Here is a 21,018-nt window from a genome sequence, read left to right as displayed (position 1 = left end):
GGGCGGGCCGCGGGGCGGGGCGCGAGGGAGGATTATAAGAAGGGACGAGCGCTCCACGTCCCACACAGGTTACGCCTCAAGGAGCCGAGGAGAGGTAACGCATGCGCCGCCCGCGTCCCAGGCGCGTGGAGGAAGTCGCGCATGTGCAGAGCCGAGAGGGGAAAAAATGCGGCCAAGGGGCGACCGGCAGCGTGAGGGNCGCACTCGCCTAGGCCTCGCCTCTGCCGCTGGGTTTATTCACTCATAACCGAGGGACTCCCCCCAACCTGCCCGCGTGGACCCGGCCTCCGCGGGCAAACAAACCCTCCCGGGCCTGAACCAGCCTTCCGCCAGCTCCTGGCCGAGCCCCCACCCCGCCCTGTTCGGTTTCTCCTAACAGGACTTTCTGAGAGTTTGCAGTAGTGTTAGGCCTAAGGAGGGAAAAAAGTCTCATTTTCAGAGGCGAGTGAAACCCCTTTTGACTTCATACAAGTAAGTGTCCTCACTTTAGTGATAGCTCCCCCTGCCCCTTGGCTTCTCCCTCCAAGTTCAACACCTCGAGGCTTTGTAAAGGTCTGCACTCCTTGTAAAACCAAGGGTTTTGTTTTTTTCCCTAGGAGTTGTAGAATGGCTAAGTGTGTGAGAAATTCCAGTTACCAGCACTTTTAGAATGCCTCAGTGCTGCGTTTCCTCTTCAGCTTCTTCCTTCTAATTGAGGATAGGGCGGATATTAATTTTGTGCCCCCCTGTCAAGGTTTGCGGGTTTTAAACGGGAGCATGCCTAAACAGAAGCGGGGTTATGTTTTCTTTGAGTGTTTGTGTCCTGGTTAAATGAGGGAACACAGCAGAATAAACACAGCCCTGCGTCTTCCCTGGTCTCGGCACTGACTCTGCCCCAGCACACCCACCCCTGTTTAAGTTGTCAGAATTGATTGTATGTTTTATGTAGAATCAGGACAATTGGCCTGTGAAAGTCAGGCTAACTTGTGTTGTTTAGAAGAAACAATGTTCATTTTTGGTTTTTCTCTTAGTAAAGCTTTTTTTCCTTTTCATTCTATATAGGTTTAGTGTGTTGGATAAAAACACAGAGTTTCTTCTCATTGGTGGGTTTTTTTTTTTTTTTTACCCCAGCTAGTAAAGTACCAGAGAAGTGTTACTTAGCTCTGATGTGTTAAACCTTTGAAATTATAAGGCACTTTATTTATGGTCAGTTGCGAGTTACATATTTTGGGAGACATAAGTCGTCTTTAATTTGTAACCAAATTGTAGATTTGATGGGCTAAAAGCAAGCCAATTTCAAATAACCAGTTCTCTTCATTTTTCCACTTTCACATCCAGTAGGCCGCCCTGAATACAGGGGGGGCGTGGAGGGGGGGAAATCTGTAGCTTCCATGTGAATGTTCAGGTGACTGCTTCCGAGGCCCGAAGCATGAGGTCGAATGGACAAAAAGCAGTAATATGATTTCATGCCTTAAATAGCATATGTTTTTGCACCCGATTCCCAAGATGTGGTCAAGCTGATGATGTCATTGGACAGAGGACAAGGTGCAGTTAATTTGATTTATTGTTCTGAGGTGAAGTGTAGCAGTGAAACCTTCTCATAGGGAACCCATTTATCTCAGGACAATTTCCTTTATGGCTGCAATTTAATCACTACCGAGGCTGTAGATATTTTATCCAGGATGATAAAATGTATGCTGAGTTTTACAAACAAAATCCCACCGTTAGACTTTTTGTCATGCAGAAAAGATGAGTATTGGTAACGGGCCTTTTGGTTGGCATTTAATGCTGTTGTGAAAATTCATTTCTTTAAGTTCTCAGGTGGAGACCATGGGTTTTAAGTAAGTATAATCTTGGAAGTAATCAATATAAATGCTTCTTTTACAGAGGTTCTTTGTGACCTCCCAAACTCCAATAAGAAACTGCCAGGCCAAAGAAGGAGAGATTATTTGCCTTAGTACCTATTTAATGAGAACAGTGAAGTTGAAGAGAATGAGTGCTATACGTTCTTTTAAACCCTGAAATTACAGTGTTTAAAAAAAGATGGATATTTACAAGAAAGCACGTGCTCTGCGAACAGTTTAAAAAATAATTCAGAATTCCTTTTGGATTTGTCTTAAATTAGTCTGGACAAATTTACGTATTTTTTTTTTAATGTTTTATTTATTTCTAGGAGAGAGAGAGAGAGACAGCGTGAGCAGGGGAGGGTCAGAGAGAGAGGGAGTCACAGACTGAAACAGGCTCCAGGCTCTGAGCTGGCAGTCAGCACAGAGCCCGACGCGGGGCTCGAACCCACGAACCGCGAGATCATGACCTAAGCGAAAGTCGGACGCTTAACCGACTAAGCCACCCAGGCGCCCCAAATTTACGTATTTTGATTGATCAGTGATTTTTAAAATTATTAGATTCTGAGGCAGTGATTCTGCATACAATTTTTGATGTAGATTTTCCTTTTAGACATTTTTCATCATAGTTTTAAGTACTTTATCTTAAAGTGCTCAATAAAACGCCGTAGGAATGTGTAGGATGTTGTGCTTTATCCCAACTTTTCCAAGCTCGATAGAGTATTTTAAATTACTTTTGAGCCTTAGTAAGGTTATAACCTGTCCGTCTCCTTATACACCTGTCTGGCAGGCTTCTCACACGTTTTCGGAAGACACATTGTCACTTTCTTAACTTGCCCCACCTGCTGATTATAATGTTACTGTTGAGTTTAGATCTTAAAAATTCACGTGGCAGCTGACCAAATGTTTTTAATGTTTGAAAAGACCGTTGTGCTTCTAAGCCATTACTGTAATTTTAAACATCTTTTCCAAACTAATTTGTGATTCCTTTCATTTTGTCATTGTCAAAACTCCCAGGAATCAAGGAAAAACCAACAGTGACTATTGTTCAGGTATAAATTGTATAGTATTCTGCCGTAGTTTTAATTTACTATTCTCTGCATTGATAAGCAGCATAAAGCAGAAGAAATAAAATGTGTTTTATTGCTGCCTAGATTTAAGTACTGTTAATCTGTTCTTCATCTGGTCATCTGGTTTCAGGATAAGTTTAGGGCTCAGAATGTTAAATTGTTCTTCTCAAGCTACCAAAGGTGTTTAAAGGAGCCTCGACTGTCTTAGGCAGGTGCTTCTAACATGGCCGAACCAGAGGGGCGTCTGGGGGGCTCAGCTGGCTAAGTGTACGACTCTTCTCAGGTCATGATCTCCCGGTTCGGGAGTCTGAGCACCACACTGGGCTCTCTGCTGTCACCACGGAGCCCCCTTGGGACCCTCTGTCTCCGCCCCCCCCACCTTGCTCCCCACCTGCTTGTTCTCTCTCTCAAAATAAGTTAGTATACTTTAAAAAGCTTATAATATAAGTGAGGTAACTAAGTCATGTAGTATCCTAGCCTTCCCCCAAAGCTTAAAAAAAATAAAGACAGACCTGGAGATTTGAATGTTATCTTTCCGTAAGTGTTTGGCATTAATGGTGGAATACTTGAAGTTTCTTGAATCTATATTATTTGATCTGGATTTGGTTGTATGTCTTTGTGTTTAAGTTGTTTTTAAAATTGATCATTCACTTGCATGAATATGTTTCCTTCGTACTAGGAAGACTATAATATTATGTAGCGGTGATTGCCTCATTATTAATGGTTATTTTTGTTTGCTTCTTACTTTGAAAGCACACAGCTCTACTCTTTGCATGGTAGTTTTCCAAACACTGTTAAAATAATTTAAAAAAAATTTCTAAATGTTTATTTATTTTTGAGAGAGAGCGAGCAAGCCAGGGAGAGGCAGAGAAAGAGAGAGGGAGAGAGAAATCCCAAGCAGGCTCTGCCATGTCAGTGCAGGGCCCGATGCTGGGCTTGAACTCCCAAAACCGTGAGATCGTGACCTGAGCGGAAACCAAGAGTCCGTCCGACGCTTAACCGACTGAGCTGCCCAGGCGTCCCTGAAACTATTAAAATACTGGCATATGGCTGTCACTAACTTGTTTTAATACAGCAGTACTTGTTCATTTACATGGTTTTTGTGATCAGTAAGTACTATGAAGTGCAGTTTTAAGCAGGGATGTTTTCCCACTGGAAGTGATTGGGTTTCAAACTATTGTAAACAATAATTATTGTTTACAGAGTGGAATAAGTAACAAAATAAGCTCCTTTTGGGTCACTTATGTTCTGGTTTCTGTTGCCTGTTTTAATGTTAAATGCTTGAGCAAACGTGCTTATTATCTATTTCTTCAAGGCAGTCCAGTATTAGGCGTTAGCACGTGCCTGTGATGGTTACACATCAGCCTCACCTGAGGTTCTGTATCCCTTCTGAATGCTTTCCTTCTTTTTTTTTTTTGGAAACTCTTTGGGCAGGGATTTTGTTTAATTCTTTTATTGTACTGCTTAAATAAGACAAATAACTTTTTGAGGAGAATCAGGGTTGAAAGAGGTAATAATAATTGCAGATTATAGAGAATAGCATTTTGTGCATTATTGACATTTAGTGAATAAAGATAATAACTTTACAGGTTTATATTTCTTCGTAGGCTATTTACACTGATGCGAGTGTTATCTAGTCATTTCCATGGGAAGAGGCAGTCTTAGGGCCTTCCTACTCCTCCAGCCTCCCAGCCTTCCTCCTATTTCTTCTTAGGAATAAATCTGTTTTATTTTGTACTGAAGTATTTCTATGTTCTAAACTGGCTGTGAGTCCTTATAGACTCTTTCAGCAGTAATAGCAGTGGGGAAAAAGTAGCATGAGTGGAGCCATTGCCTGACTTACTGATCCATTTACAATATAGTTAGAATTTGGAATATGAGTTTCAGACCCTCTGATTCAAAGAAACTCTTTACATATTATGCACGTAGCTTCAAGTTCTTCGTGTTTTTACTATAGGGTGTTATTGAGCATTGATGGGTTATGTTGTTTGTACTTAGTTGCTGATATAGCTCCTTTGGGTTTTATTTTTGTTTTTTTTCCCCCAGTTAAGCAAATACTCAAGTTTTCACTGTTGCCTAGATTTTGCTGACAGGACTAGTAATGAACAAAAGAAGAATCAGCAAACCTCTAGATTTATCAGATTTTCTTTTTAAAGTACTGTCCAGGAAACTGGGATAGTCATCCAGAAAAGGATACATAATATTAATTAAAAAAAAAAAAGACAATGTGAAAAGCGCAAAACTAAGCTCAGTATGAGTATTGGCAGTAGCTTTACTTAACCTGCAGTGTTGAAAGTCATCACAAGTACAATTTCTTTTGTCACATGATTTATTTCATAATTCTCTGTGACGTTATTGGGCTTTATTTTGGAATCATAACAATAGTATGTAAAGCTAAATCGGTAAAATAATAAAAATTATGGTAGGTCTTTTTTTTGGGGGGGGGACTAGTGAGTTTTCTCTTTGTAATAGAAGCTATCAAGAGGAATGGCTGGGAAGTGAGTATTGTGTTGTGTCTTCGAACTCCTTTTTGTTTAACATGAGGNGTCTGGGGGCTCTGGGCTCCTGGTGTAGGGTCTGGGGGGTCTGGGCTCCTGGTGTAGGGTCTGGGTGCCCCGGGCTCCTGGTGTAGGGTCTGGGGGGTCTGGGCTCCTGGTGTAGGGTCTGGGGGCCTCTGGGCTCCTGGTGTAGGGTCTGGGGGCCTCTGGGGACTCCAGGCTCCTGGTGTAGGGTGTGGGTTTCTTCTTCTAGGCAGTAGGTATCCATTGAATTTTTTTGTTCTGGACTAGCCGTGATCAAAGCCCTTAATTTTAAGTGTTTAGCAGCTAATGAGAGTCCAGGGGGATGCTAAGGTTTCGAGTTTAGATTATAAAGAGCAGTGCCCAGTAAACAGAGCAGGGAGGCTGGAAGGGGGAGCCATTGGGAGACTAGGCGATGAATTCAACTTTGGAAATGTCGGTTGAGACATGATCGGTGGCGATTATTGGATTATAAATTCAGTGTGAAAATCAAAACAGTTTTACTGACTTAAATGTGTGATAAACGTACAAACATTAGGGTTGAGATTTGTGCTCATGGCACTGTGTCTGAGCGGTGTAGGTTCTAGGCATCTCATTTTGACTTTGCCACTGACTTCTGTGGTGGTTTCTTTCAGCGATAAGATGGTGATCCCTCTAACAAGGGATGCCGTGGGGAGGAACAAATTGATAGCAGAAGAGTTTTTTGAGTACTAGAATAATCTTTCTTACATGAGCACAGGAGTGAAGTCAGCAGTTTTATTACTTGTGTTGCTGTGACAAGCTTCAGATTGATTCCGTGTGCGTGGGACTTCAGGTCACGTGTGCCCTTGTGCGGCGGCACCTCGGAGGGGAAGGTGCTCCCCTGGTGATCTTCTGAAGGCTGCCCCGTGGGGGTGTTGCCTTGCAGCTGACCGAAGCCCTGAGGGCGCTCCGTTATCTACGGCTGCCTGTGCCTTCTTATCTCCCACCCCTTCCTTACCAGGCCCCCTTCTCCACCACAAACAGTGCTGCTTTGATCAGGTTTTAGTTTTTAAAAAATGTTTATTATGTATTTTTGAAAGAGACACAGTGCGAGTGGGGGAGGGGCAGAGAGAGAGAGGGAGACGCAGAATCTGAAGCAGCTCCAGGCTCTGAGCTGTCAGCACAGAGCCCGACGCGGGGCTCAAACCCATGAACTGTGAGATCATGACCTGAGCCCAAGTGAGACGCTTAACCGATAGAGCCACCCAGGCGCTCCAGGTTTTAATTTTTTTAAAAAATCTACCTAGGGGCACCTGGGTGGCTCAGTTGGTTGCCTATGACTTCGGCCCAGGTTGTGATTGCATGTTTCGTGGGTTCGAGCCTGAGCCAGGTTTTGAGCTGGCAGCACGGAGCCCGCTTCAGATTCTCTGACTCCTCGTCTCTCTGCCCCTTCCCTGCTGTACACATGAGCTCTCTCTTTCCTTTTCAAAATAAAAAAATATTTAAAAGATAGGAATGGCTGGGTGGCTTAATTGGTTGAACGTGCAGCTCTTGACTTCGGCTTTGGTCATGATCTCACAGTCAGTTCAAGCCCCTCGTCAGACTCTGCAGTGCGAGTGCAGAGCCTGCTTGGGATTGTCTCTCTCCCTCTCTCTCTGCCCCTCCCTTGGACGTGTGTGTGTTCTTTCTCTCTCAAATAAACTTTAAAAATTCAAAAAAATTTAAAAAGTCTCCCGCAGATGGTGGTGAGGAGCTGTTCAGGGGGGGCGGCCGCATTTCATTCCGACCCTTGTTTGGCCTCCCCCTGCCTCCCCTGCCTCCCCGTCCTGCCGCACGGCCCTGGCCCGGTAAGCCCACTGCCGGGTCAGGCTGACGTTTGGGGTGCTCGGTCAGAACCTGTGCTTAACCTGTCCCCCCTTTAGAATGTCAGGGCACTGATGGGGGTAGTGAATTGAGAGACCCGGGTTCTGCATCACCAGTTAGCTTTGTGACTCTGGGACAAGTTACTTCACTACTGACTTTTTCCCTTTTTCTGCATATTTGTAACTAAAAGACTTTTCACACTTGTAAAAGCTGTTGGAGTTCTTTTTTTTTTTTTTAATGTTATTTATTTATTTCTGAGAGAGAGAGAGACAGCGTGAGCACAGGAGGATCAGAGAGAGAGGGAGACACAGAATCCCAAGCAGCTCCAGGCTCTGAGCTGTCAGCACAGAGCCCGACGCGGGGCTTGAACCCACGAACTGCGAGATCATGACCTGAGCTAAAGTTGGGCTTAACCGACTGAGCCCCCCCAGGCGCCCCTGTTGGAGTTCTTTTAAAATGAATTTTAGGCAGACGCTTATTATATAAAAGGTAAGAGTGGAGCGGTTCTGACTGAAGTGGGCGGCGGGGGTAGGAAAGGCGTCCTCTGTTTCCCACGTGGCCCTCAGGGCACCCTCACTGGATCCCGAAGACCCCTGCTCAGCGCACTGTTTGAAAGCTGTTGTCCTTGCTTATCGTAAAGGACCTGGCTACTGAAGTAGCTGATCTCTCAAGCCTCTGCTACTGCCCTAGTTTCTCTGAGTTTAGCACTTAATTTGTGTTCATTTAGCTAATTCAGCACTTCATTATACACAGGCTTATTTTCTTCTCTAATTGAGTTATGTAAGTAAATCTTGTCTCCTGTAAGAGCCTGGAGATCAAGAACACACTGCCAGGGACCGAGTGCCCAGTTAGCAGGTAACGCTGAATTGATTAAATTAGGGTTCTCAATCTTTGCTGGGAGAAGACCCATCCATGGGATTGTCTTGACACGCAAAGGCCCAGGTCTTACTTCTGGAGTTTCGAATACACTTAGAGGTCTGGCCATCCATAGTTTAAAGAAGCTTTACAAAGGATTCGGTAGCATTGAATGGCTAGGACAATTTAAATCAGGATAGTCGCATTTCAAGCCTGTTGCTTAGACTGTCTTGATCTGTGGTTCTCAGTGGACCGAAAAGCCTCTGTCTCAGAAAGACAAACAGAACTAGGAAGCCTGGATCGTTGTTGTCTGTAGCCCAGTGTAGCTTGCTTGCTTGCTTGCTTGCTTGCTTGCTTCCTTCCTTCCTTCCTTCCTTCCTTCCGTTTATTTCTGAGAGAGAAAGAGAGAGATAGAGCATGAGCAGGGGAGGGGCAGAGAGGGAGTGAGACAATTCAAGGCAGGCTCCAGGCTCTGAGCTGACCCCACAGAGCCCTACACGGAGCTTGAACCCACCAACCGGGAGATCATGACCTGAGCCGAAGCCGGACACTCAGTCGACTGAGCCACCCTGGTGCCAGGCACTGTATAGCTTTTTGATGCTGAACAAATCACTTAACTTTTCTAGTCCATAGGATTCTCACTGATAAATTGTGGATTGTTTTCATGCTTTTTTTTTTTCTTCTTTCTTTTTAAGCTATGGAATTCTTCAATACTATCTTTTGGGAGAAGGCCAGTAACCACAGATTCTTTGAGTAGCTTGGCTTTCATCTGAATATCATTTTAATAAATCTGTTAAGAGTATAAAGCATGGTAGGCTTGATCCTGTCTTAGCAAAAGGGCTACATCACGTGAGGTGGGTAGTCCAGAAAGGTGGTTTTGGGATTTTTAATTGGAAACCTCTTATTAGAATGTGAGTGAACAAGGACAGTAAGCTTATTAGGAACTGTAGTACTTCTCGGTGTGAGCATGGACTGGCTTATAATTAACCAACCTGACTGGTCCTTCTGCATTCATTTAATTCAGTAAATATTTATAGAGCTTGTTTTATTCCTTTCCATGTATGCAACATTGGAGATCGAATAGTGAGACAGGTATAGTTTTTGCCTTCAAAGCTTATAATCTGCTGGGCAAGTCCTACGTTAAATAACACTGTTCATACTTAGTTGAGCCAGAAAGCCAGAGTCCTCCGAGTAAGGTAGGGCCGTAAGCTCACTATACGGGCACCTAATGTGGACAGGAGGGGTTGGGAAGGGCTCGCTAAGTAAAGGATGTTTACACAGACATGAAGAATGACTGACCGTTAACCAGTCCAAGGCCAAGTAGGAAGTAGGATTGCAGATGTCCTAGGCCCCGGGCATGGTCTATACATTACTCTTGAAACTAGTGAAAACACGACACTTTCAAGGAACTCACGTTTGGTCTGGTGGTCCAGAAAGCTAAGATTTAGCTGAAGAGCGGAAGATGATTTTCAAATTATGAGGCTATTTTCATGATCTTTGTCCTTTTGAATGGCCAGATGCACAGGCCAAATCTGTGGAAGAGACTCCATACTCTCTACCAAATGTAGTAGTTTCCAGTGACAATACCAACTAGCATTACCAGGTCTTTGTGCCATTTCCTGTGCAGAATCTCTGTGTGTGTTTTCCTCTGGTCTTCACAACTGCCCCGTGAGGTGCGTGCGTGTGCCGTCCTCGTCTTTCACGTGAGAAAACTTGGTTAAAGACGCTCAGTGGCCCGTCTAGGTCTCTGACCCATTTTGATTGTGGCAGTAGGCAATTAAGAGAATTACCGTGCTCTTAATCATTACATTCTGTTGCAGGTCACTTGGATGGTAAAGTGTGTGACAGCCATTATTTCTGAGCTGATCCTTAGTGGACTGACACAGTGACACAGCCCCCAGGCCCAAATTGTGGTCTAGAACCAACTGTATACGCCTCTCTGTCTTGCGGTTTGGAGAGAGGGACATCTAACTGGTTACTAGGTCCAGTGTTACCCTAGATTTCAGGTGCCTCCACATGTTGCTTATAAAAATATTTTGAAACTCTTTGTGTATAGATTGCTGAACCTGGTAACCCATAAACCCTGAACGTTTTGGATTTCTGTTAAGAATTATATTTAAAACTAAAGCTATTTGCAGATGTTAGCATTCAGATAATTTTTATTTGGGGCATCGTTAATTTTATGTTTTTTCATGACCTAGTTTGCTACCTAGGAAGTAGGACTTCTGCATAGGACTTCTCCTGGTATGTATCATTTTGATTAACATGTGCTTCAAGTATTTCAGTGTGTCTCAAAGGAGTTGTGACTTAAAATCGGTAGACAGGCAAATACCACGCATTTGTTTACCCCTCCCTCTCCAGGCTGCTCCTAAACCGGGGCTGTAGCTTTAAGTTGAGGAAACAGGACTGTTGATTATTGTTTCTGATAAATTAGGCATTTAACAGGCTTGGTGCCCTCAGTCATGTGCGCCCTGTTTGGCCCTGCCCGGCGTCCCCGCGCGCAGCTGCCGGCTCCGGCTTTGTCCGCGCTGCCCTGCCCGGGCCCGGGCGGCCGCTCCCCCGCGCTTTCCCCCGCGGGCGGCCGGCAGCGGTCCCGGCGACCCGCCTTCCCAGGCCATCAGCCAGAGAGGGACTGGGGGAAATGCTCCGGCGTAGCAGCACTGTCGCCGGGAAGGCTAGTTAAGTTCAGGAGTGTTGCTGCGAGAAATGGTGGTGGGGTTTCAGGGACTCAGACTAGAACGGCAGGGCCATCGCCCGCTCGCGATGCCGGAATCTCCCCCGCTCAGTGACGCGCTGCCCTGAGGACCCGTAGTAGGACGCGGCTCAGTGATTGAGCCCCTTTCCTGGAATGCGCTCCTGAGGACGTGCGGACACTGGTGCCTGGTGCATCCGCATCTCCAAACCCAGACCCTAGATGGGCCTGCCCCTCCTGTATGTGCGCGGAATTTAAAACGGGAATCAGTGTGCGTCTGCTGTGGAACTTGCCCGCGTCCCCTTTGCTTAAATTTTTTCATGGCTCTCTATTTAGAATTTGTTCAGGTAAATAAAATAGTCTTTTTTATTTGCTAGGTGTAACCTTTGGGTAATTTTGAGGCTGACTTCGCCCCACCTTTTTTTTCTCATTTTTTATTTAAAGATTTCTGAACTTTATTTACTTGAATGGCTTATAGTGGCATAAATAACAAATGACACAGTATCTTATTGTATAGATGGGTCAATTATTTGCTTGATTCCTTTTGATCTAAGCATCCCATCTATAGTGCTTTATTTTTATTTTTATTTAATTTTTTTATGTTTTATTTCTGAGAGAGAGAGGGAGACACAGAATCTGAAACAGGCTCCAGGCTCTGAGCTGCCAGCACAGAGCCTGACACGGGGCTCGAACCCATGAACCGTGAGATCATGACCTGAGCCGAAGTTGGACGCTTAACCGACTGAGCCACCCAGGCGCCCCTATTTTAATTTTTAATTTTTTAGTTTTTATTTGTTTACTTATTTAGAGAGAGAGCGAGAGAGTAAGCGAGCGAGCAAGCAAGCAGGGAAGGGACAGAGGGAGGGAGAGACAGAACCCCAAGCAGGCTCTGTGCCATCAGCACAGAGCCCAGCACAGGGCTTAAACTCAGGAATAGTCAGGTTATGACCTTAACTGAGATCAAGAGTTGGATGCTTAACCAACTGACCTACTCAAGTGTCCCGATTTTAAAACATTTTTTAAAGGTTTTATTTTTAATCTCTGCACCCAACATGGGGCTTAAACTTTTAACACTGAGATCAAGAGTCACATCCACTAAGCCAGCCAGGTGCCCCTATAGTGTTTTATTTTTTTAAATATAAATCATTAGGAATAAGAATTGCAGGATAAAAAAGTTACACATTTAAATATTTTGTACATGTTATCAGATTACTCTTGGGAGAGGTACCATTCTGTATTTTTATTTACAGTATATATTTTATCTACAATATTTGATAATGTCAGTTTCCTCACAAACTTCAAATTTTTACTTTGTTGATCGATGAAAAATATCTATGAACATATTTTCATTTTCACATTTTTATTGTAGGGTATCATTCCATTTTTTTCTTTTTCTGTACATTTTTCAAATGTCAGTGATCTTTTTTTTCTTGTTCTGCACTGGTTCCAGCCTTTTTAGAATATTTGTGGTTTTCCTGAAAATATATAAGTTACATATTGTCTTTACATGAGTACCTCCCCCTTCTTTCACTAATTAATGCCCATATGTCTTTTGAGAAGCAGTTCAGGGATGAGAGAAGAGATTGGGTTACCAAATGGGAACTCTGGAAACTTCCCCGTTGCCTTCCCCATTTCCCCAAACTCTGCAGAGTCAGGATTAGAGACCTTTTCTCTGTTTCTACAGATAGTAGTCCAGCATCTATTTTAGCACTTTTAATTATTGACTAACTTGTTTCTCTTTTTCGGAATAGCTTAAACTCTGTGAGGTTAAAGACTGCATTTTATCTCTGCTTGCTATGTATTTGGTGCTTAACAGGGTTGTGTCTGTTTATTTTCTGCCTGTACAGAATTAATTTTATACTTGTTACACCAAACAGTATTTTAAACACTGACATAAATTCTCTAATAAGATAAAGCAAAGATAAAAGCAGCATCTTAGAAACAAGATAACACCATCAGTCTTCAACTACTATTGCATTTGAACTTTCATTTTTTTAAATAAAATGTTTTATTTATTTCTGAGAGAGAGCGTGAGCAGGGGAGGGACAGAGAGAGAGGGAGACACAGAATCGGAAGCAGCTCCAGGCTCTGAGCGGTCAGCACAGAGCCTGACGCGGAGCTTGAGCCCACAAACCGTGAGATCTAAGCCTGAGCCCCCAGGCGCCCCTGAACTTTCATAATTGGACAGTGTATTCATGGACCAGTTTGTAGACAACTAGTTTTAACAACTTAACACTTTTAAGCGGATTTGACCGTCCTGAATTGTTTATTAGGTAGGAATTGTACAGACATTACCTGCGTTATGGTGGAGCTGGAGAGCATTGGGCTCCTCCCGGCTGCNCTCACCTCCCCCTCCTGTCCCCGCACCTGCCCCCGCCGCGCCTGCTCCCTCACCTCCCGCGCCTGCTCCCTCACCTCCCGCGCCTGCCCCCTGCACCTGCCCCCGCCGCGCCTGCTTCCTCACCTCCCGCGCCTGCCCCCTCCCCTGCCCCTGCGCCGCACGTATCAGCCCCCATCTCCCTGTGCTGGTGGACTGCTTTGGTGATTCACCGGGTGGCAGGAGTTCTTCCCACAGCCTTATGGAGTGGGCCACGGACGGTGACCTGAGGTTTTGTGTGCGGGGTGCTCACCAACCCNGGGGTGCGAGCCTCCATGCATCCTCCTCCACGGATCCAGCACCTGCTCGGAAGGGCCCATTTTGGCTTCCGTTTCCAAGTATGGACGGAGTGACGTTTTGATTTTCAGATTTTCTTCTATTTGTACTTCTCCTGGAAGAGGAGAATGAACTTGTACCCTTAAGAGAGGCTGGGGCTGTTCCAAAATGAAAAAAATGTCATGGCCATAAAACCTAAAATTAGTAATTATGGATTCTGTATTTTTCCTAATGCATGGGTGTTTGTTTTATATATCAAATGCTTAGAATTATTCAACTTTGAGCAAGGTTTACTTTCCAGAGATATCTAGCATGTTTATCTTGTGCCTTTGAGGACTTTCCCGGAGATCCTTGGTGTATTGATCTCCCCATAAGAAGCACATAAGGAAGTGAAAAGAGCACCGACCCTGGAACCGGGCAGAGCCTGGTTGCAACTCTTGGCTTTGCCACTTACTGGCTGTGGTCAAGGGACCAGGGACTGACTTAGCCTCTTTGTAGTACTTTACAGAACAATCGATTTCTCTTAACAAGTTTATGCATAGCAAATATTTATTGAATGCTTACGGTTTGCGAGGCACTGTTCTGAGTTTGTGATGTAAGTCACAGTGCTTGTCTTTATGGAGTGACCCCTGTGACTGTCCCCTCTGCCCCCCTTCCCCTGGATCTGTTGCTGACTTCCCTCCCAGTTAACAGAGCTTCCTTGACAGCCGGATCTTCCTAACCTGGACCCAGCTGGTATGCAGGCTAGCCAGAGTTTAAAAGAAATCGTGTACTTTTGGAAGAATAAAAATAATAAGCAGACACATCTACACATTCTAAGTGATCTCTTGTTGACTCCTGCGTATGCTAGTCAATGAATGCTTGCTGTCACATGCTTTCTATTTCTAGCCATCTTTTGGCTGTTCAGACACGGAGAGGGACCGTTGCAGAGGCTGGGTGGGGACTGGCCAGCTGTGGCGCTGTGGTCTTGGAGAGCAGAATCATACCTTACCCTTGTATAAGATGTTCCTTTTAGCAGAGGGAAACTGGAGAGCATAGTTTTCTTACTGTGTGCTCTTAAGGCATTTTAATTTTTGTTTGTTTGTTTTTGTCTTTTTTTATTTCTGAGAGAGAGAGAGGCAGCATGAACAGGGGAGGGTCAGAGAGAGAGGGAGACACAGAATCCGAATCAGGTTCCAGGCTCCAAGCTAGCTGTCAGCACAGAGCCCGACGTGGGGCTCGATCCCACAAACCATGAGATCATGACCTGAGCTGAAGTTGGACGCTTAACCGACTCAGCCACCCAGGCGCCCCAAAGCATTTTAAGTGTTTGATCAAATATTCAGGAGGAGAAGGGTGAAGGAAGAATGTAAAGATAATGCCGTTTGGGCAGCCTGGGAGCTTATTTAGCCTTGATGTGCTTGATGAGACCCAACCTGAAATCGTTTCAGGGCTAGGCTGAACTGAGCTCTAACCTTCCCACAAACTTGAGGTTCTCTGGGGCATGGGAACAAAGAAATACAAGGAAGCTGACAATAAGGAAGAAGATAATTTGACTTCTGAATGGAGATGGCCCAACAGTGTTATGTGTGAACCTGAGTTGACATACAGCAGTGACGGCACTGTGAAGTCTCTTCGTGGCTGGGAATGATAACCGCAACCTTGAAGGAGGGAGGCTACCCAGCAAAACCGTGGTCATGCATGTTGGGGAGTTTAAACCTCTGCCGACACTGTGCTGGGTTGTTAATAGAGCTGAGGTGTGGGTAGACTCAGATTGTTGCAATGCGTAGGGTGTTTCCTAGTGTTTGGGGGGCAGAGCTCAGATAAGATGGGCTCACAGTAACAGTCTGTATGTGTTTTTCCAGGTAGTACTCTTTTGACCATTTTTATCAAGCAGTTTTTATGTTTTCTTTATCCACTGTAACTGTGTTGTTTTTACTGTGTTGAGTGATGTCTGTGGAATAATAAATATTTCTAAGTATTGTATATAACTTCAACCATAGAGCAAGTTTGATTAAGTTTATACTGTCATTTTTTACTACCATTTGTCTAATTTATATAAATAACAAATTATTTGGGATCTTCTCTGATCTTTTCTCTGTACTTCTTCTCATGTTAATTTCCCTTCCTTCTTTCCCTAATTAAGATTTTTGTTCTTTTAATGCATATATTCTTTTCTTTTTAAAACATTAAACAAATTTTTTTTTAATATCAGAGAGAGAGAGAGATAAAAGGTGAGTAAGGGAGGGTCAGAGAGAGAGGGAGACACAGAATCTGAAGCAGCTCCAGGCTCTGAGCTGTCAGCACAGAGCCCGATGCGGGGCTCGAACCCATGAACCCTGAGATCATGACCTGAGCCGAAGTCAGATGCTTAACTGACTGAGCCACCCAGGTGCCCCTCTATTCTTTAAATCCCTTGTTTTCGTTGATTTCTATTGTGACATTTTTTTTCCTGACCTCTTAAATTAAAAAAAAAAAATCTCTTAAGATGCATTAATGCAAACTATCCATTTGTTTCATTTCATCCCCTCCTCCCAAATTTAAGGTGGTTTATAAAGATTCATAAACTAGTAAGAAATGCAAAGTAGAGATAGAAAATCAGAGACCTAATATAAAAATCTAGTATTTCCTTCCAGTGGAGCACAAATATTTCTCTAAGCTTCATCTTAGATGGTACAAAAAAAGAAATCTAGTCAATTTATGTTCATAACATTTAAAAGCAAACACACTTTTGTTTTACGAAAAGCACAATTGCTTGCCGCTAAGATCAGAAGGAAAGTTCTTCTCTGGGGCCCTCTAAGAACAGGCCCCCATATAATGGAAGGAGCAGTGGCCTCATAGTAGCTACTATGGATGCAGCAGCAAACTTCATGATGCCCTCTGGAGGCCACGCATCAGCCAGAGCCCTCCGGTAAAGGCACTAGGTGGAGGATGATTCAAAACAGTCTGAGCCAGAAGAGGAAGGGAGTTTTGAATAATTAGAGATAGTGCATATCCTTTAGTCAATCTTCCATATCTATTTCTTCCCTCCACCTTTCGTTGAGGAAGGAAATATATCTGTGCTTACATTAGCATAGGACTGCTGGCAGTGAGTGGTCTTTTCAGAATAAATGGGGGCTGCACTGGGTTCGACATTCTCTTCGCTGGTACTTTGAAAGTAGAGAAGTTGGTGCTATTCTGGAAGACGAGGTGGCCCTTTCAGGCCTGCTTCTCAGAAACTCGCTTGTGCTATCGTACTGGCAAGTAGGGAGTTCAAGGGAACGGACTCTTGCTAACCAGATACAGGATTGCCAGAGTAGAAACAATGCTCGTTTGTGTTAACCCATCATGTGTAATTGCATAGTGGACTGGAATTGCCGGCCACTTGGCAGTACGTAATCTTGCTTTAGGAGAAGCCAAATTGTAACCAGAAGAGTAGCTTAATACCTTTTCCTTGGTCAAGGCCAAGGAAATTAATTAATTGGGATAATGGTCATAATTCCTGCTGGCTAAGGCATATTTTATCCTGAACAGTGCTAGGCACATCCTGAAAATTTCTGTTTTCCAGGCTTCCCTTTCCTGTTCTTAATCCATGCACTGTCCTCTAAAAACATTGTTTGCGACTGGACAAAGAAAACTCGGTTAAATGGTCTTTTTAAAAAGTGTTCTAAATAAGGGAGAAGGTTGATATTTGATATTTGGATTATCTGTCTCACCTCCCATGTTGTTCTTGTTTGCCATGCTGTTAAGACCTAGGTAACTCTCAGTTATGATAAATAGCTTATCTTCACAGTTTTCACCGCTCTGCCAGAGTAAAAGAGCGTATATACAAGTGCTGTCCGTAGGCAGCTGTTCAGGTGGTAGTTTTAATGCCTGCGACAGGTGTGCACATGCGTGATAAGCTGCTCTGGTGGCGTGATGGTTCTATTTTGGCACTGCAGTCACATTTGATACCCCCATCCCAGCCTCCCCTTTCATTTTCATTCTAGCAGGTGCTGGGAACGCTAGAAGCAGAATACACGGCCCCTTGAAACAATATGCTTTGAAAAGTGATCACTTTAATGCAGACATGAGAGTCTCCTATCAGCATCAAACCACAGTGCAGGAGCCTGGAATGACTGCAGTCAGCATTAGGTGCAGGGACCAGGTGGTGGTAGGACTGGGGGCGTCTGCCGGAAGAAGAAACGGTGTCCCGGTTATACCTCGGGCCACGCACAAGAATGAGTTCTGGAGAGATTGAGGGTGTTTAAAGGAAAACTTGGACAAGTACTGGGACAAAAGTAGGGGTTAATTTTAATTTAATATTAGGGATGGAAAGCCTTTTTGACCTGACACACAGCTCGTAAGGGGAAAAGATAGATTTAATAGTGTAAAATATGGAGGGTCCTATCTGCCTAAAGAATCTATAGATACAGTGAAGGTGTATAATGTTGTGGGAGAAGACATCAGTAGCCTACATGAAAAAAATTAACTTTCTTTTTTAAATTTTAATTTATTTTAATTTATTTTTAATTTTGAGAGACAGAGTACGCGCAGGGGAGGGGCAGAGAAAGAGGGAGACACCGGATCAGAAGCAGGCTCCAGGCTCTTAGCTGTCAGCAAAAAGCTGGATGTGGGGCTTGAACTCACAGACTGCGAGATCATGACCTAAGCTGAAGTCGGATGCTCAACCGACTGGGCCACCCAGACTCCCCCAAAATGAACTTTTTCTTAATGTGTTAAATACTCTTAGACATCAAAAATAAATGACAAATATCTCAACAGAAAAATGGTGAAGGCTGGGTGCGTGGGTGGCTTAGTCAGTTAAGTATCTGACTTCGGTTCAGGTCATGATCTCATGGTTTGTGGGTTTGAGCCCTGTGTCTGGCTCTGGGCTGACAGCTCAGCCTGGAGCCTGCTTTGGATTCTGGGTCCCTCTCTCTTCCCTTCCCCGGCTTGTGCTCTGTTTCTCTCTCTCTCTCGAAAATAAATAAATGTTTAAAAAGTTAAAAAAGAAAGAAAGAAAAATAGTCAAGGGGTGCCTGGGTGTTTCAGTGGGTTAAGCATCCAGCTCTTGGTTTTGGCTCAGGTCATGAGCTTACGATTCGTGAGTTCCAGCCTTGTTGGGCTCTGTGCTGACAGATGGTGTCTGCTTGGGATCCTCTGTCTTCCTCTCTGTGCTCTACCCCTGCTCCTGTGTTCTTGAGAGCGTGCTCTCACTCTCAGAAAATAAACTAAAAAGAAAAAAACATGGTCAAAATGTATGAGCAGGCATTCACTTGGGAGTATAAACGTATGAACCCTGATTATCTGACCTGCAAAGATAGAACCCTCTTCAAGGCAGAAGGTAAAATAATGAAAAAATGAAGAAATTGGAAGATGTGTGCTTTTGAGTGGGTTGTGGAGAAATTAACATGCTAGGGGGAAAGAGTAGAGTTGAAATGAATTCTGGCCAATATTTAGAGGTAATTTAGCAGTATTTTTTGTTAATACTTGGTACTTTTATTGCTTTAAGGGAGGGAAAAATATTTAAAATCAGGAAATAGTTAAGTAGAGAAGGGATTTCTGCTGTTTGTAACTTAATATGCGGGACAACAGGTAAGTGATTTGGGTTCATGTTGCCTCAGCTCGAGCAGTATTTGTTAATTTGTTCCAAGATCAGCGTCTCAGAGATCATTGAAAATCAGCTGTTGTTTTAACTCCCTTTTTCTTGTGCTCCTGCACAGACATCTTTAATAAATGCACCCAGGGGCGCCTGGGGGCCCCAGTCGGTCAAGCGTCTTGACTTTGGCTCAGGTCATGATCTCACAGTTCATGGATTTGAGCCCCGCGTCAGGCTCTGTGCTGACAGCTCAGAGCCTGGAACCTGCTTCGGATTCTGTGTCTCCCTCTTTGTCTGCCTCTCCCCTGCTCACATTCTGTCTCTGTCTCTCAAAAGTAAATAAATATTTTTTAAAAAAACGGGTGCATGTCCTGATGAAGGTACTGTTTTGCGGTAGTTTAAACCCTTCCCAGGTTTTTCAACATTACGTTTATGGGAATTCCATTCTGATTCAGAACTCAACCCTGGGACTTGTGAGTTAGGGGACTGCTTGCTTTACAATGAAACTGTCACCCAGGAGACAGCAGTCGGCCAGCTCTCCTCCACTCCGCTTTCACTCACCTGCTTCTCTTCGGCCGGCGGAAAGCAATAACCTTAGTGGAGCCGAGCCGTCTTTTCTGTTATAGCCGATTTGTCTTCTCACAGGCATGCCTCCAACGGCCGGCAGCATCTTTTCTCCGGGGCCAGGTGCAATAACGAAATATTTTGTTTGAAAAGAAGGAATCAGAAATCCCCTTGTTTCTAGGTACTTCTGGGTTGTAAACATACTGACAATTAGCAAAGCTGATTGAGCAGATGAGTCCTGCTGTTACAAGAATTTTAAAGCAAAATTGGCTATGGGTAATGAGTTAACAGCAGGGTTTGTTGCTTCAGCTGAAAAGTTAAGTAACAAACAACCTTAGTTGGTGGCATTAGCTTGAGATGGAATGGTCTGGGTTATATGAAGTAGCCGTTTATCCGAGTTGCTGTTAGCCCCTGTGCCAGTCGCTCTTTCTTTGAGCTATCTCATTTAATCCTCACCGCAGCACTCCGATACACATGCCGCTCTCTGTGCTTCGTAGATGTGGAAACCGAAGCACGGGGAAGTTATGCAATTTCCCAAAGTTTAACATAACTAGGAAGTGTTGAATCTCGTTTAAAATAATTTAAATGTATTGATTCTAGTGTTCGGCTAACTTTAGATGACTTCCATATTTGATTGGTTAGGAAAGATAAAGCAGAAAATCTTTTTTCATAGCAGTCAATTGCTTTTTTCAAGATCTGAAAATGAAGTTATCTGTTGGGTGGTAAAATATTTTTAGGGATAATTATGCATTTAAGTGCTACTGGCTCCTTTGTGCTTTTTTAAAAAAAATTTTTAAAGATGTTTTATTTATTTTTGAGAGAGAATGAGACAGTGAGCGGGGGAGGGTCAGAGAGAGTGGGAGACACAGAATCCGAAACAGGCTCCAGGCTCTGAGCTGTTAGCACAGAGCCTGACACGGAGTTCGAACCCACGAACCGTGAGACCATGACCTGAGCCGAAGTCGGATGTTTAACCAACTGAGCCCCCCAGGCGCCCCACCTCTGTGCTTTTATAAAGGACTGTGGATTTTATAAAGGATGTTAACTGTGGATGAGCCAAGGAGCACCAGCTTTAGTACTTTCTGCTTTGGATATTGAGGTGTCAAGTCTGAGTGATCCAGCCAGTTTAGTGCCATTCAGAGTCCATGCTGTGAATGCAGCTGTGAGCATGAGGGCGGCGGGAGAGAAACAGCACGGCCCGGACATCTTTGGGGAGCGCGCGCGCCGTTGCTCTGGGCTGGGCCACTTCGAAGAGGTTCTTGCCCTTGATGATTCTAGAAGGCTGTTAGAGCTGGTATTTGAAGAACAGATGAAAAGCTGATGACGTAAGGACCCAAATCACAGAAAGAGTCTAAGGTGAGCTTTCTCCCATGGGTGACAAGCCGAAACACTAAACGCTTGAGTCCATCTCACAGGATGGTCTAAGCTGTAGAATTGACTAGATTTGGTCCTGAAATGGATGAGAAAGTGGATTTTTTT

Source organism: Crocuta crocuta, unplaced genomic scaffold (assembly GCF_008692635.1).
Source record: "Crocuta crocuta isolate KB4526 unplaced genomic scaffold, BGI_CrCroc_1.0 scaffold243, whole genome shotgun sequence".
NCBI lineage: Eukaryota > Metazoa > Chordata > Mammalia > Carnivora > Hyaenidae > Crocuta > Crocuta crocuta.
This window is presented reverse-complemented; position numbering follows the sequence as displayed.